Consider the following 27,354-nt stretch of genomic DNA (forward strand, 5'->3'; position numbering starts at 1 on the left):
CCCTCAAGATTCTAATATGTGTCCTTTGGGTGATTATCTTCTCCTTTATGTTATGATGGATCTTTCAATGAAAAGAATTACATCTGCACCCAGAAAAAACTACACAGTTATTATGGATCCCTTTTAAAAAACAAAACAAAACAAAATTTTCCTAAATAAATGGAAGGATAGTATTTTTAATAAGGAAATTAATGTCCTAGTAAAAAATAATTGTATATTTGTAAAATGGAAAATGTTATCAGGATAACATATCAGAAAAGGAATAACTAGAAGAAAGGGAGTTCATACTCTAAACTGTGTTGATCCACAGAACTAACTTGCCTGAGAGCTTAGACTGATCTCCCAGGCGCTCAGTCCCACTAGGAGCCATTGTTCCTAATATTGCCAGATTTAATATCATTATGGAATTGTTGGCTTCATTCCTGGGGTTCCATAATTCAGTTAATTTCCTTTCATTTTATTGAGGCACCTTATGATTATCTTTTGTTTCTATTTCAAAGAATCTTTCGTTTTATTATTTTACTGAGGTCTCAGTTTGAGTTTAAATTATGTATCAGAAATGTTTAATTAAACAAGCCGCTCTGGCTAGTTTCTTTCTTCTGTTTCTGCAGGTTTAAGGTTGCATTTTTTTCCCTTGCTTCATTGATTGCCTTTGTGTCTCTTATTATTAACTGTTGAGACTAGGCCTACTGTCCAGAAACAACACAAGGAGACCGGGTCTCAGACGCCCAGTCCTGTTCCCTCGTACATCATACAGCTGCTTTCAGGTCTCAAGCTTTATAGCAGTCAATGTTACATGAAAATTGACACATGTGCTGACGTAGGGCATGCGGACCAGCAAAAATCCAGCCCCACTGCACATCCAACATGGAACAAGCAAGTTCATTGGAGACACTATTACAGAGGTGTACATCTTACTCATGGGTGGAAAACCCTCATAATCTAACTGCTTACTGAAGACTCCACCTCTTAATGCTATTGCCTGGGGGATTTTAATATGCCAATTTTACAGAGACACAGTCAGGAACAAAAAGAAGGAAGCAAACATTCTGACTCACTGAATGTAATACTAATTCTGCAAGGTGCTCACAGGGTGTGGACTCTGTGGTCAGAGTGCATAGAATCTTGTCCATTTTCCCCATTTCCAGGATGCATAGTTTGGAACCAGTTACTTAACTGCCTGCACCTCATTTTCCTCATTCTTTTTCACATGCTTTGTATTTTTCTTGAACTTGGATATAAAGTACTTAGGGATGACTAGCACACAGAAAACTCTTGAAAAGCTGTAGCTACCTTGAGACAACGTCCTCTGGCCAGGTCTTCTAGGGGTCAGTTTGAACTCAGCTTTGCTCACACTGCGAATGCTTGCTTCTCCTGAAAGTTCTGAAAGGAGATTTCCAACACACTCCATGTAAATGTTACTTTGGTTTGAACCATTGTTGGCACCATTGACAAAACTTTTTTTGCATTTGTCTCAGTGATGCTGACAATATTAGATGGTTGATCTCCCATAGTATCTGCAACAATTCTGTTGTTCGGTGTCTAGACAGTGATTGTTGTTTATTGATGGTAGCAATGATTTTTAATGATGTCTGTTACATAACAAATCAGGAAGCAGAGTGACAGAAAGTTGTTCGTTAAGCCAAAGAAAATGCCTTAGATTGATGCTCGCCTGGGGGATGTTCCATCATCTTCTTGTCCCAAAGAAAGTGATGGCATGAAATTTTCTACAATCTACCTTGAAACAACCCGCCCAGAGTAATTCTTTACCACTTTGTTTACTTCTGTTCTATGCTTTACTAACCCTGCAGGCATTCTAGACTAGCAAACATTCCCTGCAAAGTTGGCACTGCTATGAAGAGTCAATAAACTATTTTTTTTTTACTCCATTGCTGACACACCCATGCTTGAGAAGAGGAGAACATCAGAAGAGAGATTTGCACGACACCTGTGAATGTCTGAGGCAAGCAGTGAAAAATAGTAAGTAGCCCTCTTCTAAGGGCAACTCAACTTCTAAGTCCAGAAAAACTTCGAGATGTCCCTTTCGATTCTTTTAGACCATTTAAGAATCCTGAACTCTGGATCAGTATAAGGTACAGGAAGTGTTTACTGTCTTTTCAGACCCTAGAACAGAGAATTAGATTAAAAATCAAGTTCTGAGTTCTGCAACAATGAGAAAGTTTTTGACAATGAAGACTCATTCCTGATACGACCTGGCACAGGAATGCCACTTGCAGAGACTGGCTTTTTGAGTAAAACCCTGCAGAGAGTGAAGGAGTGTGACATGTCCTCTTTTGGGATGAGTGTGCTCAAGAAAGTAGAAAAGACAAAGAAAGGGTCTGGTGACAGTAAGTAACTACTGGGTTTTGAGAGCACCAAGCAAGCCAATATGATAGGAAAGCAAAGAGTAAGGGAAAGAGTAATGGTGAGTTTTGAGGGCCCAGGGACGGGCTGAGGACAGGGGATCCAGCCTGTAGAATCCTGGTAGTCACTATGAAGAGTGTGGCTGTTACTCAGAGAACTGTGCAAATTGTTCAAAGGTTTTTAAGCAAGATCATAAAGCTAAACAATCCACTTTAAAATAAACTTTTTGAGCTGAATGCGAACTTTATCTAAGTGAAGTTACTTTAACATCACTGTGAAAGAGGCTGGATGGCACATGCCTTTAATCCCAGCATTAAGGAGGCATAGGCAGGTGAATCATCACAGGCTATAGGCAACCTGATATACATAACAAGTTCCAAGCCAGCCAGGGCTACACAGTGGGATTCTGTCTCAAAATACACAAATATTTAAGTGAATATTTATGGAGACTGGAGGTATGTGGCTCAGATGTTTACCACCAAAAAGTTCCTGTCACCTTTTCTTTCCTCTTAAAATACAACGATGATTCCTGACATGCTAAGGGACTGGAAGCATCATCTATGTGGGTAGATTACATATCTAAATTTTGACTTTTGCAGGGGAGGTTCTTTAAACTTCATTCATGTATGTAATGATATATATGTAAGAATATTTTCTCTCTTCTTCTGATTGTAGCCTAATACTACATAATTTTATTGCTTACATCATTCTAGTTTTGACGTTGAGAACTCTCCCAGTTGGCCCACGTGTTCCTTTGGCTCACTCTCACCATTGTACAGGACGGTGCACTATGTGCTATGGTTTGCCATTGTGTGTGTTTGTGTATGGATGTGGGCATTCATGTACAAACAGACATGTGTGGACGTACATGTGTGAGTCCTTGAGTCCTTCCTTCCTTTCTTGTACTACAATGTGCTAATGGCTGTCTTCAATGTCCATTACCATAATTAGGACAAGAAACAGTCACTCTTTAAAAGCCCTTGTTCCTTTTATTGGAGAAATCAGGGTCTGGTTGCTGATGCACTTAATCTTTGTTTGATCTGACCGTATACTCTTAACCGACAGAACAAACACTACAGTCTTACAAGGTCGTTAGATATTTCTACAACTGTTTTGCCAAAGAATTGCAAAAGCAGTTAGTGAGAAAGCTATTATCAAAATTGACCAGAAAAAATGAAAATAATAGGTAGATGTGGCAGTAGAGTAAAATAGAATTACCAATTGCATTCTACAGTAATATTGAAGTATTCATTGTCTATATCGGCAGTGTGGTGCTTCTGAAGCAATTTGGTCACTGAACATTTGAACACATATGTCAGGCAATCTTTGTGTTGCATATAGAAGACACAACTGTGTAAAGTCATAATTTTATAAGTCCATGTGCAATCTATTTGGGGACATTGCTGCAATAGCTGGAAATAGTCAGGGCCAAGATGGAGATGGTGGTAGGGAAGTGGCTATGAAGTCTTTCTTTTTCTTTTTTTTCCCTGCAGCTAGTGCTTCTAACTAACTACTGTACAGAGCCAAACGTGAAAGACAGCTTTAGTTTACCAGGCTCACATATCTACCACTGCCTGGGCTCTGGAAAACAAGACAGCGAGAGCTCTTCAGGGAACGGGAAGCAATGCTTAGGGAGTTTTCCATTTCTCTCCCCCATTTTTCTTTAGCTTTAGATAACCATACTTCAAATTTTATCTTTGTTTTCCAATTATAGGTGATCATATTGCGTGCCATTTAAAATAACTGAATGATAAATCTTTAAAAAAAACTGATACCAATTGTGCATAGCATACTTTTCTCACACATTAAATATGTGCGTGTGCCCTGAGTATGTCAAAACAACACAGTTTAAAACCTCATTTCAACGTGTAATAACCATTTTGAAAGAACTTGGTGGGAGTGGCCAAACATTCAGTACTTGCAAGCTTCATCTGCCCTAAAATGTAAGAACATAGAGGGGTCCTAAATGTTTTGCCTATTATGATTAGGTTTTATCACTAATTTATTATGAAAATAGATTGAGACAATAACATTGTCACATGCTGCCATGTTCTGCTTCTAAGGATCTGGTTAATGTTTCATAATGTTTATGTATCTGACATGAAAAGCCATTGACTTGATAATGGCTAACAGCTGCTAAGATCTAGTTCTTTTGTAATGGCTTCAAAGGAATTGGATCAAAAAGGAATTCTTTAATAAGGTACTTCACACATTAATATCCTTTAAAGGAGCTAGTTCAATGGACTACATTTTGTAGAAAAATCTCAAAATTCATCTAAGAAATTGGTGTAACTCCCACTGTTATTTAAATAGGATGAAGAGTTGTGCATATTTTACTATATGTGCATATAAACATATTAATATTGGGTTTTTTTAAATTAAGATCTGTTATTGTAAAATGGCAGTAAGCCAACACTTTGAGCGCTATATTTATGAAGAGCTTTGCAACCCAAAATTTCTTTTTCCTTTCTTAAAATTTGCCTCCTATATGCATGTGTATGTGATACGTTTTGTACATGTGTAGTCACAGTACATGTATGCAAGGATGGAAACCTGAGGCTGATAGCAGAATCATCAAAGCAGAGCGGCTCAGTACAATTGAGATAAAATATGTTCATTAAATCTCAGGGTTTGTTAGGGTCAGTTTTGTAATTAACAGTTTTATGAAAGGATAAACATTAAATAGGGTTAGGATTGAATATACTGAATATAAAGTACTCACAATGCTTGACTCATTCGTTGTTTTCATAACCGTACTTATTCTGAAGGTGCTGGTATTACAGCGCCTCAGTCTGCCAGAGCCCTATTTTCCTGAAACTTTGGTGGGAAGAATAGCAATGACCAAGCTATCAACAAGTGAAGAAATAAGATTCCTTCTTATGTGATTAATTGGAAAGATAATATAGAATAATTAGGTTTCTCATTACTAAAATCAAAACATAAGTTTTAGTCCTGGAAAATGTCCTTGGAAATGTGACAATTAAGATTCCCTTTTAATTTCAATTAAATTTTTCTTGAAAAAGAAAATGTTTCAAGAAAAATTTAACTCAATATTTTCTTTCCCAGAATTATAAGAATAGTTATTAAGATACATTGCTGGATCCACAAATGTTAATTAATCCTAAAATATAAGAGGTAAAAATGAGTTAGAGGTTGTCTGCTTGACTACTTTCACTTAAAAATTAGGAGATGGGTCATTTACAAAGGAATGGTGATTTGCTCATAATTTTATAAGTTTAGAAGAACTACAGGATAATGTAATATTGCAAGACTGTATTTTGGAAATAGTCTCTTGTTTGAGGAAAAAAGTTTTTGTATATACTCAAATATATCAGTATTATTATTTAAACTTTGAAAAATATATTGAAAACAATATAATTTTAAAAGATTTATTATAAGGTGTTCATGTGTGTGTGTGTGTGTGTGTGTGTTTGTATGCAGGGTCTGTGGAGGCCAGAAAAGAACTTTGAATTTCTAGAAGTCTGCGTAGGTGGCTCTGGCCCATTGGATACAGGTGCTGAAAACATAACTCAAATCCTCTGAAAAAGCAACAAGTACTCTTAAAGGCTGAGCCAGATTTTTTTTAAAGATTTTATTTATTATGTATAGTGTTTTGTCTGCATGTGTGCCTGCAGGCCAGAAGAGGGTGCCAGATCTCATTACAGATGGTTGTCAGCCACCATGTGGTTGCTGGAAATTGAACTCAGGACTTCTGGATGATTAGCCAGGGCTCTCAAACGCTGAGCCATCTTTCTAGCCTCAGCCCCAGGTTTTTTTAATGTGGAAAAGAAAATAACTAAATCATACTTAGGTGGTTTCTATTCACGTAGAAGAATTAAATTGAAAAACTGAAACAAAGTTGTTTTAGTTAAGCATAAAGATTATAACCAAATCTTTTGGACAAGTCAATACAAATTAGGTAACTTTTATTGTCTAAGTCAAGGAAGCTTATCATTTTAAATAAAGAAAAAAAGCCTATTTGGTTGTGAATATAATTTAGCTTTTCGCTGAGACACAGAAAAATGCAAAGGCTACCCTGTTCAGCCAGGGCTTACAGATGCTAACACTTACCAATTCTTGTGATTGCATGGGCTCAGGATGTATGGTGGCATCATATTATTGAGTTTTAGTTCTTTAATAGCTTAGTCATCTCGGCAGCCTGGTTTTGTTCTTTTAAAACCCCTGAGACGAGAAGGTAAAAAACAGTGAATGTCACAGGAACATCATGTAAGAATATGGGCAGTCCTGGTTTTCCATTCACTTGACATAAAATCAGGAGGCATAATATAAATAGTTGAGATAAAATTACATTCTCACAGAGAATCTACCTTTGTTCTATTAACACTAAAAAGGAAATATAATTGCATTACGGAAAGAGAAAAAGTACAAGGACACATCCAGGGATGCTCTGACTTACCTAAAGGATGATTGGGCCAAATTTGGTTAAGGGATAAAGACTCCAAAGGTGAAAACTTGCTTTAATCTAAGGGGTAGGTGGGAGCTGGAGGTTAGCATAAGGCTATGGGTGGTGAACCAGAAAGGTGTCCTGCTGCATTTCACGGTGGGTCCGTGAAGAACACTTTTTCTCCCATCTCATGCTACCTCACCTTCCTGGACAGAGATGGACATTGCAAATCTATCTTTTAATGCTTTACATGTGGAACTCTTCCACTATTGAAAGACCAATAGATTTAATTATAAAAATATGAATTCTATCACAGGAGATGATCTGTAACTTTCTAAGATATTTGCCAACTCTTGGGAAGTCACTGCTGTGGTTCTGGAAACCATGCCAAGTTTATTGTCTATCAACCTTAATACAGAATGTTGACATATCAATAGACCCAGGTAAGTTCAAACCCTTTAGGTAGGTTTACTAGAATTGACTGAAGTTTTCTAGGTTGAACTAAAATGTAGGAACTTCCTAAGAGGAGGCCATGTATAAAATCAGTCTTCATTTAATATCTTCCCTCCTTTTAGGCTTCAGTTTCTTCCCTCTAACTCATTTATGGCATTATATAGTTTCTGTTATTTGCCAATATCATTGATATCTCAGTCTCAATCTCTCATGACTCAATGGCAACATAAAAATATGTTTTAAAGAATCATGGTGTTACTACCGAAAAAGTTAGATAAAAATGGTTTGTCTCCATCCTACTCTTAGGTTCTTATTTAATGCATGGAGTGCACAAAGTATTGCACATTTTCTGTATAGAGTGAAAAAGAAAGATAAATGAAACACAAATTTGGAAGTAGGACATCTCTTCCCCTTCAGAGAGATGGTATTGGGCACACAGAACTGGAATAGTACAGTAAGCGGTATAACTGGGAGACAGCCACAGCGGGCTATCCCAACTTATACTGGTGTAGAAAAACAGGTCTCTGCGACCAGGGAGAAGGAAAGAGAGCCATTGCCTCCTCCTTTGTGTTGAGCTTCGGTGGCTCTGCCATGAACAGGAAACTCACTATAGCAGTTTTACTAGAGGACTGTGACTAGTATGTCTCCTAGGGAATCAGAGTTAAATTGCTAGGAAGGGACATAAAAAGGGTATTAAGTGTCAGAATGAACCACTGCGTCAGGCAGTAAACCCATGGCATTGACTGGGGAATTCCTGAACTAGAGGGAATTTGAGGTTCACACAGTACGATGAAGGAGGGCTCTTCCTGAGAAATCTGACTGGATCACTGCCTTTTGTGACATGGTTCTACTTCTTCGGTTGATTTGTTTTGCAAAATCTTGAATAACACTTGCACTGAACATATAGGTAACAGCTTCCCAAAGACATTACTTCTCTCTGTCTGTCTGTCTGTCTCTGACTCTCTGTCTCTCTCTCTCTCTCTTTGTGTCTGAGTCTGTGTGAATGTGTGTGCATTTGAGTCTGGATAAGGATTTGTGATCCTGTATGTGTGTATGTATGTGAATGCTAGGCTCCATCTAAGGTTTTTTGTTTTTTGTTTTTCTCACTGGCATGACACTTGCCAGATAGTTTAGGAATGCTGGCCAGTGAATCACAAAGATCTGCCTGTCTTTGTCCATTAAACCTCGGTGTCCTCTGTGGAGCAACTGTACACTCCAATCACAGTGACACCTCATTTCTTCAAGTGTTTACTCTAGGACAGTCACTTTCTTATGACCTGCAAAGAGTTCCTTGTCTTTATTCATGTCTTTATTGCTGAGGGGATGCTTTAAGATCAGAGAGGAGATCACAGGTACCTGAATCATGTGGGGTGGGGAGGGGAGCTTAATGATAATTTGGTGAGTTAGTGCCAGTTTCTCTAGTTCCTTTGTTGCAACCAAGGTCTTTCCTGAAAGTGGGTATTTTTGAATAGTCATCAAAATTTTATAATTGTTTTGTGAAATTCATTGTTGGAGACTAACTATTCCATTTATTAATTACTTTGCTAGTCCTTTCTTGCCCTTCAGTAATCGTTTCTCCAATTTTGGGCCTTTGTTTGTCTTTCACTAGTATATGCATGACACTCTAGAAAATCATACTCCTAGGTATTCTAGCAAGCTAACAGTTTTTGCTATTTACTAGGATATGGTGCTTATATACCTTATATAATTTAATCTTTGGTGTAATTTTCCATGATGTTTCCATCATGAGCTGATTGTTTGGTTGGGACTTACAATAAGATCAGGTCTTCTATTTTCTCCTATATAGCAAATGCCAGTATTAGGATTGCAAGTATGAGATTTTTCTGGAACCAGAGACCCTGAGAGCAAGTGCCATGCTGTACTTCTTCCTAAATTTCAGTCATAGAAATGTAACCAGGGATAAAAAGCAAAGAGATATTTGGCATATTAATTTCTGTGGTGGTGTTCCTTTGAAGACTGTTAGAGTAAGATTTAACCACATTTCCCAGAACCCTGTACTTTACGGGAGTCCTGAGAGCTAAGAAGAGAGATTTGGAAGTAAGAAGCAAAAGAGCAGTTTTGACTGTATGAAGGTCCCAGTGGGACACACAGAAGCTGAGGCAGTGGCAGATTCTACCTTGCCCTCATTTTCCCCAGTCTCTGTCCAGCTGGTTTTCTGACCACTCGACATTTTCTGGAAGTAACAAGGACTGAGCAAAGAGTGTAGCTGCAGCAGTCCAAGTTAAGAATCCACAGATTGAGGTTAGGCCAGGGGCATTCCAGGAAACCAGTTTGCAAGATCACATAAGAACTTGACTTTTACTGAAAACAGAATGTGCCAAGCTCTCTATGAATGTCAAGGTGGAGCTTTGCAGTGCTCTTGGTATCAACCTATTTGTGTTTGAATGGCTCTCTCAGAGTGGGCGAATCATATGCTTCTGAGGACACAGGTGCTATTTGCAAACAAGGGCCCAAAGGAGATTACTTGGGTAATGAGTATCAATGCTCTGTTGTTACTGAAGGAAGAGAGTAATATCTGTTAGCAGAAGGGGAGAGGAAACACTGAAGAGAGAGGAAATATTATGTGTTGTGACAAGAAGAAGTATCAGAAAAAAGAAGGCGATGATCAACTTTGCTAAACTCTACCAATAAATTTCATTAGATGAGATATAACAATCGACTAAAAATCAGCTACTTTATTCTATCAATTAACAAATGCAAACTGTCAAAATGCATAGTTACTGTTCTGTTGCTCTGAGGGACACACCATGACAAAGGTAATTTACAAAAGGAAACATTCACGTGGGAAATGGTTGCAGTATTATGGGTTATTTCATGATCATCATGGTTGAAAACAGACAAGCATGATGCTGTAGCAATAGCAGAGAGAAAAGGAGAGAGAGAGAGAGAGAGAGAGAGAGAGAGAGAGAGCGAGCGAGCCTGGCATGGGGTTTTGAAACCTTGAATCCCATCCCTTGTTACACACCTCCACCAATAAAGCCAACATCTCATTCAAAAGTCACAGTTCCTAATCTGTCTCAGAGTTACACCTTCTGGTGACAAAGCAGGCATAAATAAGAACCTATGAGGGCCTTTAATTCAAACCACAACAATATGTAAAAAAAAATTCTGTCATTACTTCTTCTCAGACTGATGCTTCTACTCATCTAGATTTATCAATTCGAGGAGAATAATATTATTGAAAACCTATCATAATTATTGATACAGTCTCACCATTCTCTGCTCCCTTGGTTTTCCTTCAGACCACCACAAGGTATAATAACATATGACTAAATTGAAATATATATATATTTGTGTGTGTGTGTATCTTTGCAAAGTGTGATCTTCTGGAACTAGACTATATGCTCTCACTTAGAGTCTAGCATGCATAAATACATTCACTAAATGGAAAGAAATTTTACTGTATACTGAACAAAAGACAAATCTCCTAAGGAGTTATTATTTTGATGGCATATTATTCTATAATGCTGATTTTTTTCTAATAAAGTATCTTATTTAGGAGTTCTATTGCTCTGAAGAAGTCACGACCACAGCAACTCTCTCTTTTTACATCGCTGCTGCAGTTTCCCCTCCCTCCTCTCCTCCAGCCCCTGGCCCCTACCACTGCTTTGTTTCGACCCCTCAATATCCTCCTCTATTTATGTTCAGGAAAGAGCAGGTTTCCCATGAATATCAACAAAACATGGCATACTAAGTTGCAGCAAAACTAAGCATTTTTCCATATATTAAGACTAGGCAAAGTGACCCAATGTGACAAGTAGGATCCCAAAATCCAGTAAAAGAGTCAGAGACAGGCCTTGCTCTCACTGTTGGGAGTCACACAAGAAGACCAAGCTACACATTTGTAGCATATATACAGAGTGCCTACTGCAGTTGCCATTTCAGTCTCCGTGAGCCCCTATGAACCCACATTAGTTGATCTGTGAGTTTTCTTGTGGTGTCCTTGACCCCTCTGGTTCCTACAATCCTATCTCCCCTTTTTCTGCAAAATTATTCAAGCTCTGCCTAACGTTTGGCTGTGTGTCTGCATTGTTTCCATCAGTTGCTAGATGATGCCTCTCTAACGATGATTGGGCTAGGCACCAATCTATGAGTGTAGCAGAGAATCATTAGGCATCACTACATTGACATTTTCCCTCTTATCATGCTTGGTTCTATTCTAGGTCTCTGGGCATTCCAACCTGTGGGTTCTGGTACTCCACGTGTCAGGGCTGGACCTCCTCTTCTGGCTTGGGTTTTAGGCTATTCACTCATTGGCCACTCCCTCAATCTCTAGGTCACCCTTACCTCAGCACATACTATAAGCAGGACAGATGTAGGTCAAAAGTTATGACCATGGCATCTCTTGTAAAGGAAAACATTTAAATGGGGGTGGCTACAGTTTCAAAGGTTTAGTACACTATAATTATGGTGGAAAATATGGTGGCAAGCAGGCAAAGGTGGTGCTGGAGAAGAGCTGAGAGTTTTACATCTTGATCAGCAGAATGAAACAGTATGCCACACTAGGCCTAGCTTGAGCATATAAGATCTCAAAGCCTATCCTTACAGTAACATACTTCTTCCAACAAGGCTCCACCTACTCAAATAAGGCCACCCCTACTCCAGCAAAACCATACCTCCTAACAGTGCTACTTTCTACAGGCAATCAAAAACAGAAGTAAGATTCTTATTCACATCATTTATATTATATGTTCATGTCTATGTGAGATGTGCACACAGAGAGAAACACATACACATGCACAGCATTTACATTGAGAACACAAATGGGATTTGGAACCATTTTTGATCTCAAGACTAATGGTGTCTCCATGGGCTCTCATTTATAAACAAACACAAACATGTTCAAAGGGTTGACTATGGAAGAATTTTCATGGACTTAGCTCCTGAGATGCTGCACAGCACCTCAGTCCCTTGGTAGATGTAAAGACAGTACTGTGGGAAGCAGCAGCAACATCCATATTATCACCAGCATTAGAATTCTAATGTCCAGAGTTTTCCAAGGATAAATTTCCAAAAATAGAATATAAGTAAATAAAGTGAAAATTACCTTGAAGAGCCATTTTCTTTTACTATGCAACTAAAAGTTTGGTTTCCAACTTTCTTTTCTCAGGTACAACCTGGCCACTAACTACCTCTTGAGAATGTTGACTCTTTGCTTTACTTTTCAACAGAAATTCTTTTTTTTATTGATTTTTATTGATTTTTTATTGATTTTTATTTTTCTCTGCTCCACTCCCTCCCTCCCTCTCCCCTCACTCCTTCAACCCTCCATCAAAGTCCCCATGCTCCCAATTTACTCAGGAGATCAACAGCAATTCTTCATCATCATCATCATTATTATTTACATTCCAAACACAGTTTCCCTCTCTCTTCTCCTCCCAGTTCCTCAGATCTACTTTCCCTTCACCTACTCCACCATCTTCTCCTCTGTTTCTATTCAGGAAAGGGCAGGTCTCCCATAAATTTCAACAAAACATGGCATAACAAGTTACAGCAAAAATGGGCATCTTTCCTGATATCAAAGCTGGACAAGGCAACCCAGAATGAGAAAAAGGGCACAAGCTAATAGCATCCTGCAGGGTTTCCATAGGTTGTGATGATCTACCTTGCACAACTTGATACTTACTAGAGCTTCTTGGATCCATTGATTAATAGGAAGAAACATCCCTACTCTTTTAATTGAATTCAGAACAACTCTGAGTCTTTCCTGGATCTTAAAAGTACCCTGAAGGTCATGATGAGACAGGTATTGAGGCTTTACTGTAGCTCATGATCTCCAATTCTGCTTCCTCCCATTCCTTTCTAAAGGCATCTCTGATGATCTCAGGGGTTATTGAGCCCTATGTTAGAACCCCATCCTAGGGAATGCAATGCCTGACATGCTCATAATATTCACTAAATGGCGTGTTTTCAATCTTTGACAGTTTTTGCAGAATATAGGAGTCATAGCACATGGTTGAAATTGCATATGTACCATGTATCACTTGTCAAATGTTGAGAACCAGAAGGTTATATCTACATCTATGCTTCTTCATCTGAAAGTGGCACTAGCAGTTATAGGGTAAACCGTAGCTTACAGGCAGCATACCACAACTACAACACATTAAGGTCTCAGGACATTAATGGTATTTGGTTAAGGGAGACATTATTCCACCCCTGAAATACTGAACTAAAGAATCATGAATAAATAATAGATGAATATGAGATACTTATATAGATGGGATAGAATTGAAACTAAAATACAGGTCTCTTGTGTCTCTTATACCATGATGGCTTTATACTCATCAAATAGCTTGAGAGCACAAGAATGATGCTATATAGAAATGACTGTTTTAACATCTGTGCTTAAGAACAGTTAGGTTTTGAAAAGAGTGATTATAATTACCTTTTGTATACAAAAGTCAAATTCTGATTTTTCTATGGAATTGGAAAGAATTTTAAGAAGGGGCCCAGCCATGAGTGTAGAATACTATATCGCAATAGGTTTGGCCAAGTATGGGGAACAGAAACAAAACATAAATAAACAGGAAAATCTTCAATTTAAACATTATCTGCCATCATTTGTAGTTTTTTAGGGTTTGTGCTTCTGACCCCAATTTCATAGAAAGGAAAAGTCTAAGTCTACAGACTTTTAACTTAAAACTCTTATTTCTGAAGCATTTCCCGGACTTGATGTAGGTGTGCTAAGAACTAAGGGTCACAGCAATACCACTCTTGGGAATATACCCAAGAGAGTCCTTATCATACAACAAAAGTATATGCTCAACTATGTTCATAGCAGCATTGTTTGTAATAGCCAGAACCTGGAAACAACCTAGATGCCCTTCAACGGAAGAATGGATGAAGAAAGTATGGAATATATACATATTAGAGTACTACTCAGCAGTAAAAAACAAGGACTTCTTGAATTTTGCATGCAAATGGATGGAAATAGAAAACACTATCCTGAGTGAGGTAAGCCAGACCCAAAAAGAGGAGCATGGGATGTACTCACTCATATTTGGTTTCTAGCCATAAACAAAGGAGCCTATAATTAGTGATCCTAGAGAAGCTAAATAAGGAGAACCCAAAGAAAAACATATAGGCATCCTCCTGAATATTAACCTTCATCAGGCGATGAAAGGACACAGAGACAGAGACCCACATTGGAGCACCGGACAGAAATCTCAAGGTCCAAATCAGGAGCAGGAGAGAGAGCACGAGCAAGGAACTCAGGACCGCAAGGGGTGCATCCACACACTGAGACAATGGGGATGTTCTATTGGGAACTCACCAAGGCCAGCTGGCCTGGGTCTGAAAAAACCTGGGATAAAACCAGACTCGCTGAACATAGCGGACAATGAGGACTACTGAGATCTCAAGAACAATGGCAATGGGTTTCTGATCCTACTGCACGTACTGGCTTTGTGGGAGCCTAGGCAGTTTGGATGCTCACCTTACTAGACCTGGATGGAGGTGGGCGTTCCTTGGACTTCCCACAGGGCAGGGAACCCTGATTGCTCTTTGGGCTGAGGAGGGAGGGGGGCTTTATTGGGGGAGGGGAAGGGAAATGGGAGGCGGTGGCAGGGAAGAGACAGAAAACTTTAATAAATAAATAAATTTATAAAATAAAGAACAACAGTAAAAAAAAAAAAGAACTAAGGGTCAAATTCGCCACACTATTACCTAAAGAAAGAGAAGTCTTTTTGGTCCTCACATGAAAATGATGTCTTATTTTTTAACCATAAAGCCTAAAGATATAAAAATTATTTCTAAGGACAAAATTACTAAAGTCATAAAAAAGTAGCTGTACTGTTACCTAAAATTGAAATTATTCAATAAATGACTCAAACCAAGAATTATGAGTCGCAGCCATAAACTACCTTTGCCCGGACTTTTTTTTAGTCAATATTTAGCCAATCAACAGGTATTTATTGAGCATTGACTCTACACTTGGCAGTAGCTATTTTTCTTTATTTCCCAGGGGAGTAAAACATACTTATTCCATTAAAGCATGAAGTCTCACCTTCCTATATTTATAGAATACATTTAAAGTGTAGGTTCCAAAAGCAGGTCATCACAGTATTAGTTTTGTATAGTCTTTTCAGAACCGCTACTTCATCACAACCTTCATTTTCTTCCTGTGATAGTTGTTTGGAAGTCTATCTTGATATATAATAATAATTAAAGGTATCATTGATAGGGCCCTGGCTGAGTTTAACACAGCATTTAATGGACGCCCTTGTTCTTGAGGCTCAGATTGTAGGTAGCAGAACATATATGCCACAAGTATATTTTTTATTTGAAGCTCTGAAAGTTAATTAACAGTAGCTGCATTTCACATCAAAATGGTGTCACAGGTGAGTGGAATTTTGATGCCTGCTTCTCAACACAAGCAAGAAATATTGACCCAATTACAAAGAATAAATATCAATAAAACAGCAGGTCCCTGATAAACAGATATAATTACCAGAAGGACTCTGCCTGTTTACACATCAGGACCACTGTCTTCATCTATCTTATCCTGTTACATAATTATCAAATAAAACAGTAATTCTAGAATGAGTAATAACAGTCACACAGAGTCCTGTATGGTTCAATATTTTCATCTTGGCAGGGGGATGTCCCTAAGTAACATTGAACAAAGAGTCACCATGAATAGCTAAATGGTGAACTAGTCCCAAATTAATATCTGAAAAGCCAATCATGAGCCATCCAGGGGCCAGGTCCATGTTATTTTTGTGCGATTTTCACTGAATTGGAATTGGAGACTGTCCTGTTGATGGTGTGCTCTGTTTATGTCTTGCACTTTTGATTTGAGTGGGGGGGGGGATTCCTTTTGTAAAAGTCAGAAGCCCTTACAGGAATAAATTTGGCAACATGACAAGGGCTTCCTTTGCTTTTTAGGCAACTATCTTGGTATTCTTTCTCTTGAAGTGCTGTGATGGGCACAAGAAAAATAGCTCCTTGCTGAGTTGTGTGTTTCCTCCAGATGAGAACAGCAGGAGACCAGGCAGATGGCCAAGGCAGAGTGGGAGAGGAACCGAGATCACAGCCAAGCCTGCAGAAGATGTACTGCACACAGGCAGCAAAAAGGAAGCGGTTTGCTCTGAACCCTAGGGTGCCCTGGCTGCCTCCTGGGTGCAGAGCTTGCGTTTCTCCATTGACCTGGCTTCTACAGACATAGTTTTCTAAAGGGAGGCCTGGGTTTGAGCCACAGCTTTGCAACACAATGGATTTGGCTAAGTCTCATGGGTGGAAAGAGTGTACAGGTGCCTACAGCCTCAGAGATTGATTGCTCAGCCTCTTATTAGCTGTCATTCAGAGACATTCAAATCTCTAGCATTGGAGGAGATGTTGGCTAGTTTCTTTCCAGGTCATTAAACAACAACAACAACACACACACACACAAATCAAAAGCAAAGACACGTTATTTTCCTTTCCTTTAGACTTTGTGGCACTGCCCTTCAGGCTGGGCGAGTAGGAGCATCCTACTGTCAATCAAAACCTGTCAAATGCAGACAGAGAGCAGGGCCTCCAGTTTGGACTATTGGAAGGGGGATGGAGGGGTTTACTTTGTCCCTTTGTAAGACTCAGCACTGGGGTCCTAGGGAAAGCAGTGAGAAAGATTCTCAGAATCTATACAGAGTTCATTCTGAGCCAGTGTTTGTTTATAAAACTGCTCTCAAGTAATTCACACCAAGTTTGTCATTTAACCTCTTGGACATGTGGGTTTTGGCCTACTGAGGATATTTCTCTCTCTCTCTCTCTTTTCTTTCTCTTTCTTTTTTTTTAGAGTTATTCTTAAGAGTGCTGAGTTTGATACTGACAGAAAGGAATCTGAGGTCAGAACTTCTATTTTAAACAGAGGCCCATGGGATTTATTAAAGATGTTTTTGATATGTTAAAACAGCTGGAAAAGACTTTGAGATCTCCAGTGAAAGCAAGAGGCTTCCTAATTGTATTACAGGTGAGGAAACACAGGCCCAAGCAGATTGGCTGAGTTTCTCTTGCACCTTCGGAGCTCCAGAAACATATTGCCACCCAGAAGAGGCTCCCAAGAACTGCGACACCAGAAACTAGAAGTGAAAAGTAGTCCATCATTAGAGCTCCCTGGACCACTCTCAAGTTAGGGATGTTTTCTACGGGAATGGGATCCCAGTTTCTTCTCCTGCTGAGGGTCTTTCCATCTTCTCTGGATTAAAAGGAGATTCTCAAGGTCATTAGCTCAGTGCTTCTCTGTGTGGGTGGGGACTGGTTTGGCTGCTGAGTTATTCTGATGACCCAGAAATTACCTGCATTCATTTCTTTCTTTTGAGATAAAAGAATTTCTATTCTGGTTTTTCTATGGCTCCTTTTCAAGAGAAGAAGGGGCAAAAAAATCCAACGTCTTTGCTAGCAGACTCTCCTATTCTCTGCAGTCTTTTATAATCTGTCTTGATTCTCAGCCCATACCGTAGTCTTTTTTTTTTTGTACTCTGTGTCTTTTAATCACTAAAGAATCTGACTCAGTGTCTGTCCCTGTGGCTCACAGACTGGTCTCCTTCATCTATTTCTTCAGGAGGAGAGGGAGGGGCCGGGTACCTTTTCTTCCCTATACAGGCTCCTGCCCCAACAATATAGCTGCCTTTTCTCCAGGGTCTCCTTTGGGCTCTTATTCATTCCTAAGGTTGACTTTTTAGAAACACTTTCATATAACACCAGGAGAATCTGATAACTCATCTCATTATTAAGAGCCAAGACGTTGTCTCTTATGTATGTGTATATAAATGTCCAGAAAAACAGTTTAAAGATATCTACTTATATAAATGTGTATCATAGAAAACCAGTATTGCAATATTTTCTTTATTATGTGCAACAAAGGCAAGACAAAATAAAAGAAATAAAATCGCCTGTAAAGTAAAAGCATTAATAGGGGCTTTTAAGAGAGAGTTTGACTCTGGTGAAGGGTGAGAGGTGGGTGGTCATATGATAAAACAGTTTATACATAGATCACATCATATCGAAAGCTCCTTTATAACTTATTTATAAGAGATATTGGTGGAATAGAGATACAGCAGATCCTCCAGCAACAGAGAAAAAGAAAAACAACAGTTGCTAATATGTGCAAAGCTCTTTCAAGTGGAAAACGCCCATGGAAGGAACAGGACCAAACCTGGTTGTGACTACCCACCCTAGGATCACAAGCAGTTTTATTTTGGCTAAGATTCTTCCTGTTCGTGCCAATGGTTTCCTTTTGAAAGCAACTTTTCCTATTTTTTAAAACTGTTCTATACTCAAGTTTGCCAACTGTCTGAAGTTTATAGAAGACAATGAATGTGACAGACTATCTTCTCATTAAATTGGCACTTCTAGATTTTCTGATAGTGCCAGGTGCTGACTTTCGTTTAGAATGTTTTTAGAATGTTGTGTTGTCTTTGTAATTTCTACCAAATAGACAGGTGATAAGAAATGCACAGTTTAGAGCAGCCAGCACACTGAAAATGGAGCCTCCTCTGTGAATAGTCTGCTTCTGATGTTGACTCATGTGTTTATCCACGGAACTCGGTAGATGGAATTTCACTAGGGTAGAAACTGAAATCACAACCTGCGCTGCTCTGGGCTCCAGAGCATCCATGCACATCTCCATTCTCATCGTCTCTGCATCCTTGTTCCTCTGCCGGTGGCAGTAGTCAGAGAAGAATGGAAGATTTGAAAAGGCATTTAAGGAACTGTAGGTGGGGCAAAAGAAGTATCGTGCTCACATCGCATCAGATATGTCAGGGAGGGTCTCATGCCAAGGTCAGTGCACCACAGAAAAACAAATCCTCATGCTAGAGGCGCAAACATCTGGTAACTATCCAGGCTCTTCTTTAAAATATTCTCTCTCTCTCTCTCTCTCTCTCTCTCTCTCTCTCTCTCTCTCTTTCTCTCTCTCTCTCTGTCTGTCTCTGTCTCTGTCTCTCTCTCTCTCTGTCTCTCTCTCTCTCTCACACACACACACACTGTTTGTGTGTATGTATGTGTGTGGTATTATGTGCACAGACACATACATGGATATGTGTGTTATGTGGCATATGCTGCCTACTTGTAGAAATGATGAGATAACTTCAGATGTTGGTTCTTGCTTTCTATCTTGTCTCAAATAGGATCTCTTTGTTGCTGGCAGCTGCACACACTAGGTTAGCTTGCCCTTGGCTAATCTCCTGACTCTCATCCCATATCATCATAGGTACGCTGGGATGACTGATTCATACTACCACAAAAGGATTATATGTGGGTTCTGGAATTTGAAATCTGGTCCTCATGCTTGCTCAGTGAACACTTTACTCATCCTACAGTTGCCCTAGTTCTACAATATATATATATATATATATATATATATATATCTCACAGGATGACCCTCAAAACAGTCACAAGCAGACAGGACCAGCAGAAATTTCCATCTCCTAAGTCATGCTCACCAAGATCCATCAGTTCCCATTATAGCAGTTCTTCCTCCAAGTGTTTTCCATGTGCTCATTCATTTCTGCAGTAAATAATCGTCAGGAGAAAACTAATTATTAATCCTCTGCTGCAAATGATGTATTTAACGGAGAATGAAGTGTATTCAACACTCATAGAACAGAACCATCAAATAGTCATGCATAAAATCACAGCAAGGCATATGGATTTGAAGGAAACGGGACTGCAGTGATAGGATGAGGGAGGGTTCCTGTAAGAAATCAAATTAAAGAGCAGTCCAGAACACAATCAGTTAAGTAGGTATTTAATGAGTAACTAGTTCAGAGATAAAATAATCATGCAAGGCTTTGGGTGACAGGAAGCATGCTATATGTATGAACCCACAAGATTTCATGGTTTTAAGAGAGAAAAAAAAGGGTGAGGTAGAAAGGAAGAGTGAACAGGAACAAAGGAAGACTGAGATTAAAACAAAACCCTGCATAGAACTGAAATCTCTTGTGGAAGTCATTGCTAGTGGAGCCAGGGAGTGGCCCAGCCTGAGCATAGGTCCAAGATGGGGAATCTGTAGCAAGCACAGCTGGATATATTTGAGAGATAATGTTATTAGTAATCTTTCTGGTTGCTAGGACAAAACACCCAGACAAAAGCAATTTATAACACCTCAGAGGTACAGGGTACAGTTCATTATAGTGACGGAGCCACTGTGGCAGGAGCTTGAGGTGACTGTTCACTCTGTGTCCCCAGTAAGGAACCAGAGGAAGATGAACACTTGTTTTTTGATTGGTTTCTTCTTTTCATTGGATCTATTACTCTAGTTTATTGAATGTCACTTCCCACATTTAGGATTAGTCCTTCCTCCTTGATTAATCTAAAACAGATAATCTTTCACAGACATTTTCCAAGATTTGTTTGCACGGTGATTGTAAATCTCATCGAGTTGATACTGAAGTTTAACCATCGGGAGAAGAATTATGGAAAATCCCATTTTCTACATACAAGGGATTCAGATGTTCCAAAGTTGATACTTTAGAAGGTTATAATGATGAGATCAGTTCTTTCTGGAAATGTGTTAGAGATGGTTAGCAGGCTTTATGGTAATGATGCTAAACATCTGGAGAGACTGTGCTATAAATATCCATTTGGGAATATTAACATTTAAGTAGTGTTTGGAAGCTTGAAGAATAAGTGGGATCTGTCCAGGGAGAATGTGTCCAGTGATAATAGGAGTGGACCAAGCTGGAACCCTAATGAATAGCAGCATTTAAGGCAAGAAGCTGGAGTATGTGAGTGAGGAGACTTGAATAAAAAGCGTATTGACAGATTTATAAGTTGCAAGCATTTAAGGCATCGAGATGCTAAAACCATTGGAGAGCCATTGAAACGCTGCAGGGGAAGCTTGTAAGTATCAGGCCAGCCTGGGCTACATAGATTTTTATCTCATGCAGTGAAAATGAATCAAGTAACTAGAAGCATCACGAAAGACAAGCATCAACCACAGGACATGAAAGAGAGTGCCATCTAAGAACAGACGTTAGGGGGGAAAGTTATTATGAGATCATTGCTGTCAGATTGGAAGAAGTAGACTGATAAAGGCAGAAGTTCATTTAGGTCAGACCAGGAAGTGAAGGAGAAAGGCAAAGGTTGGGAAGACTAGAGACATGAAATATCAGAAGATGTGTGTGTTGTAGGCTCAAGGAGAGGGTTTTTAATGATGGGAGTTCAGAGGCTAGATTAATCCAAGGGCAGGGCGACAACTGAAGACAATTGAAGAGAATAGTATTCAAGACAAATAATGGACTGACCTTGAATAGACCTGAGGAACTCTAGTCTTTGCAAATGGAGGTCAATAGTTGAGGAGAACTGTCTACATGTTTTCATCAAGGATTCCTTCTATTCAGCAGGGTTAAATGCTAAAGAGAGTACAAGACAAACAATCCTACATAATAAAACAGATGTGGTGAGGAAGGAATAGAGAGTTTATGTCAATGATATATTCACATACCTGAGTCTATAAAGGCAGCACTAACTGGACTCAGTGTGTCAAAAAAAGGAAGGAGAGGAAGCAAGAGAGTAAAGAAGTAATCAATAGAAGATAACACGAGACTGAAAGGGGGTGCAAGAGTGTCTATGGGAGTCAGGGTGGAAGTCATCTAAATATATTATATTTAGTTATGAAGTTATCAAAAACAAGTAAAAACTGCGGGACTTATTTTTCCAGTATGATTAACTGTATCTGTAGGTCAAGTAAGTCTATGATTGTGTGTTCTTAGAAGCAATAAACATAAATTCTAAGGAAAAAAATGACAAGTCCATCGTTCTCCACTAAAATTCACCATTGTCTATAATTTGATTATGAATTATGCACACGCACACATGACATTGTGTACACACCTGTAATTTTTAGTGATTCTGTATCCTATGTTACTACATTGCGATATCAAGACCCCTTCCTCATAAGTTTGATGTTTGGACTAATGAATATTCATTACCTTAGCCAATATTCAAACAGGAAGGCAGAAACCATGCTAGAGAGTTCAAACAGAAAGAAATCAGAGCAAGAAACTTGTCACATTGATGAGAGCATAACTGAAAAACCAATTAAAGTATAAGGAAAATCTTGACATTGGATGTAGGGTCAGCTACACTCACCCACATTTGGGGAAATACATGGAGAGGTAACTTAATTATAGCTTCAGGTCTAGGCAACCTATGTAATAGAAATCTCTTTTCATGGCAGTGACTGACACCCAGAAGCAGGTGTCCCTAAATCTGGAGCTAGAGTGTCCCAAGCTGCTAAACACACCACAGAAAGGGTCTGGTGCAGCTATACACTCCACTTGCCAAATCCAAGTGACAGCCAGAGGGCGGGGGCGGGGGGCTTTAGAATATAGATCATGTAATCAGCTCAGAAGGAGAAAGGCTGGGCAAGAATCATAGGAAAATGGGTGAGGGTCAAATCATAGGCTTCTGGGTTTATCTGGTTCCTGGTCCTAGTGAACACTGAATAAATGTATCATTCCTCAGTGACACCAGTCTGTCAGAATGAAAGGGGCTGACAGTAGTTACTTGAGAGGCAAGCGGCAGTGAAGAGTGGAAGAATTCCGTTTGAGAAGCTGCTGAGAAGCTGCTGGTAACGAGTGAATTGACCTGTGTTTCTGCTTAGACCCCCGAGTCCTGAAGTAGCTGCAGGACTACCTCATCACAAAGTTGGAAACACATTTTGGGAAACTTCCTGAGAACTTTAAGAACACTTTAATCATCTCTTAAATTTCATAAAAACCGCGAGCGCTGCCTCGCTCTCCACATATTTCAGCAAGGAAGGCGATGCCTCCCATTCCACTCTGCAGCTCTGGGCCTCATGGCTGTTAACGTAATATCCTCACGGCCAGCACAACAGGATATACTACTGGAAGGATCTTGTCTTTGAAGTAAAATGAAACCCTAAAGCTTTCATTTGCCTAATGAAAACCTCAGCCAGAAAGTTTCCCGGTGTCTGATCACATATGGAGTCTTCTAGGCTCATTTTGACTTGGGACGCCAGATGCTGGACCTGAGCTCAGCAGTCACATCCAAATTTGGAGCAGGTGCTAATTATCAGAACAGGAAACAGATACTCAACCCAAAGAAAATTCCTCCCTTCATTCTAGAAGGAGAGGGCTGCAGTGCCATATTCTAAAAGGAGACCTATTAACTTACAGCCTGGAGTTCCAGTCTGTGAAGGTAATTGTCTTCTGCCTGCCCTGTGACTTCTTGACTACTTGGGCATAAACATTCAGGTCCCGCATAAGAGGGCTTTATGTAAATATGAATGTGATTTTCCCCCACACATAAAGGCGGTTTTCATTGAAGAGCAACATTAGACTCACTCTAGCAGCCAGCGTAGCTCGAGGAAAACGATTCCAAGTGAATGTGAAGAAATGGGCACCAGCACAGATGTTTCTCTGTGGGTACCTCTGCCCTTCCTCCCTTTTCTAAATATACAAGACTGAGTGGAGGCTGTCAGGGTCAGGAAAGAGGAAGCTCTCAGACACCCGTGCAAAGCAATAATCTTCAAGTGGATGCCATGCCGACAAGGGTGTGGTGTTAGTTACAGGGAAGTCAGAAGGCCGAGACGGGTAGTCAAAGAAAGTTAAAAACAAAATCAGTGTGAGGGGAAGGGTCACTGAGGGAAGCAGAGACGCGCGTCAGAAGGAGAACATCTGTAGGCTTCGCGAGAGCAGACAGGGAGACAGGACGCTTGCTTCTTTTTGTTTTCTTCTTTCTGATGCATGCATGGTTTTGATAGCCTCTCTTTTTATTTTCTCTTAATATTCACAGATCCAGATGACTAATGTGTGGATGTGAGCTACTCTCTCTAAATTGAGGGTCACTAAACAAACGTTAACACTCGCTTCCTCCCAATCTGTTTAACTCTGGCTTTATTACCAGACAACTCCTACTGCCTCTCACTTCATTCACCAGACAACCCCTACTGCCTAGGTTCAGCTGGTGTCTCACGCTTGTGTGCCTGGGCCCTCAGGGAACACGCTCAAGCCTTCGCTTGCTGCCTTCCTGAGATTACTTTCTGCTACTTCAGTCAGAGGAATTCGTGGTTCTTCATTCTAAAGAAATTTCTTGTAGCCAATGAAAAGTATGGTTTTTAAAAATACTTTTTGTCATTGGAAGGAAAGATTGTGCCTACACTCATTTTCATAGTGGGCTATCAATTCAAGTCCCGATGGACATCTACACTAACATATCTTCTCATTTGTTTTTTTATGTGTATAATTCTAATAAAACGGCATCATTGGAACATTTTAAAGTCCTGGTGGTCTAACTTTTCTGTTCATTTTCCACCTAAACACAAGCGTCTATTTAGAATATTTCACCATATTTTAGATACTCGTGTCTTCATCCTCATGTGGACATAGTCTTAGCAGGCTGATAGTCCCTTCTATAAACAGCTACAATGAACAAACTCACATGTTTCCTTAAAGCTCAAGGAAGTCGACAGCCGGAGCAGGGATGGCCAGGGTGCTGGCTGTGTATCCAGTCCACATTTCTATCAGACTGTAAAGCAAGTGTATTACTATTCCCTTCGACATTCCGTTTCTATTTGATCTTCAAATTGTATAAAAAAATATCAAATCCATGCCCCAGAACCTCCTCTTTTGTTGTTATAAAATTGCCTGTGTAAATTTACTTCTTCCCACCTGTTGTGGAACCACATTGTGGCCCACAGACATCCTGCTGTATTGAAAATAAGACACTGCTTACTTTGGAAACAGCCAAGTTGCCTGTATTACAACAGATATGGATTGTAGTATCACAATATGGTTTTTAAGGACACTACTATTTCTAACCCAATCAGTAAACTTGCAGGTCCATAACATTTCAAACCAGACTGGCGGGCCCAGCTGAGATATACTTCATGCTGAGAAAGGTGGGTAAAGAGTCAAGTTCTTTTCCAAGTCCCCTGGATAGGCATCACTTCTCATTGCAGGCACAGTTGTAACCTCTTAAGATCAGGCAATAGTGTTTCACTCTCAAAGGAACAAAAGCTATGAAACATGAATCTTTCACAAATGGTTTTGGTAAAAACATCTCATAAAGTTTCTGCAACTCTCTCTCTTTAATAGTCATAAAATGCTGGCATTTGTTGATGGCAAATATAAATCCTCCTATATAAATCTCTAGTCAGGAGGCTCTGAGATACAGGCTCTCCTGCTTTTCCTCCGATGCTCCACAGACGTGTTTGCAACCTTTTCCTACAGCTCTCCCTGGGAGAACTCTTGCCTGCTTTCTTCACTCCCTCTTTCAACTGAATGGGACTTCCCTAGAAACAGCTTCCCTATCCCATTGTTAAGTCAGTTGACAATCTCTTCTTTATTCTCTAGACCATCCTTCTCCTGCCCATTCTTTCTGATATGTCACATATTCTACGTCTTGCTGATAAAATGCAATTCCAAAAAAATCGGTCTCTGCCTGCCTTATTATCCTGTTTCTAGTATGCAATGTCTCTTTGTTGGATGACCCCTGACAAGAGGAACTCTAGTGTTTCAGGCTGGGTTTTAGCAACTTGGCCAGAGGAAAGCAATAATCCCAAGATACTCTAGGCCTCAGGTGTCTCTTGTCTGCCCCCGATTGGGGGGGATTGAAAGCAATCATGTCTCAGAACCTCGCGGTTGTCTTCACGGTCACCTGCGATTGAGCTGAGATTCCCAAACACATTCCTGCCATTGTGTCCTGAGAAGACTTTTTAAAACATCACTTCAGGAAAAAGAAATCACTTCAGTCTTATAACACCTCCAGAGTCTAGTTGTTAACATGGAATACTGGGACCCTCCTAATGAGAGAGGATTAAGGATGAAGATAAATTTATCGGGGGTATTTCCTTAGGTCACTCTGAGTTTCATGACAAGCAACTGAGTGGTTGAGAGACTACATTCTACCATGGTGGAGAAATTGTGACTTCAGAAACATGAGGAGCCTAGACACATTTCCCTTGCAACCCGGAAGCCAAAGGAGGTGGACGTTGGTGCTTAGCTTGCTCTCTTTAGGGGCCAATACAAGGCACAGCACCACCCTTCTTCCCTCCTGAGTGAAATCTTTCTGGAAATTATCCCATGGATATGCTAACAGATGAGTCCCTGATATGGTTCTAAATCTACTCAACTTGAGGATGATGGATCAGCAGTGTCTTACACTGCCTTAGAGGTTCTAGAATGTGACCATTTTGTGTACTCCTTGAAGAGTTATGTACCTGTAAATGAGCACTAAGGTCCAAAAATCCATCCTTCCTGAATGCTTTTATTTCCTTTCCATCTTTTACCCAATGCTGGCTATGACCTGCACTGCAGCTGGCACTTTGAACTTCGGAAGAGAACAATGAGGACACTAAAAAAGACATACGTGGATCTAATCCACATGGGAAGAAGAAAAAGACAAGATCTCCTGAGTAAATTGGGAATGTGGGGACCATGGGAGGAGTTTGAAGGGGAAAAGAGAGACAGGGAGGGGAGCAGAGAAAAAAAATGTATAGATCAATAAAATCTATTTTAAAAAAAGAAATTAACCAGTACAGCTAATTTTCATCTTAAACAGTGACACTGAGAAATTTTGCATTAATTCATTTAAAAACAACAATAGCCGGGTGGTGGTGGCACACGCCTTTAATCCCAGCACTCGGGAGGCGGAGGCAGGCGGATCTCTTTGAGTTCGAGGCCAGCCTGGTCTAGAAGAGCTAGTTCCAGGACAGGAACCAAAAACTATCTATGGAGAAACCCTGTCTCGAAAATTAAAAAAACAACAACAACAATAGATTCATTGCATGTTAAGTAATGCAATAATAAAAGCAATCACATTTTCAAAATACCTAGAAGAATATGACTATTTTACAATCTTGAAAATAAAAAGGAGGCATTTGTGTGACATTTATGTAGCATTCAAAGTACTTTTAACCATAAAAATATCTCTTTGAAGTTTTGTTGCAACCTTGTGTAATCCGCAAGGCAAATACTATCACTCTGTTTTGAGGAATAAGACACTTTGGGGGCTATACTCAGGAGGTTTTGCCACAAGCTTCGTCCAAATGCACTGAGATTCTGTCTTCTGTCTTCTAATAATTTCTGACAATTTAGAAATACAGGAAAACTAAGCAAATACTGGTCTTTGACGTATCAATTTCTACGACTGAATCTGCTGAGAAT

The sequence above is a fragment of the Microtus pennsylvanicus genome, chromosome 7 (genome assembly GCF_037038515.1).
Source record: "Microtus pennsylvanicus isolate mMicPen1 chromosome 7, mMicPen1.hap1, whole genome shotgun sequence".
Taxonomy (NCBI): Eukaryota; Metazoa; Chordata; class Mammalia; order Rodentia; family Cricetidae; genus Microtus; species Microtus pennsylvanicus.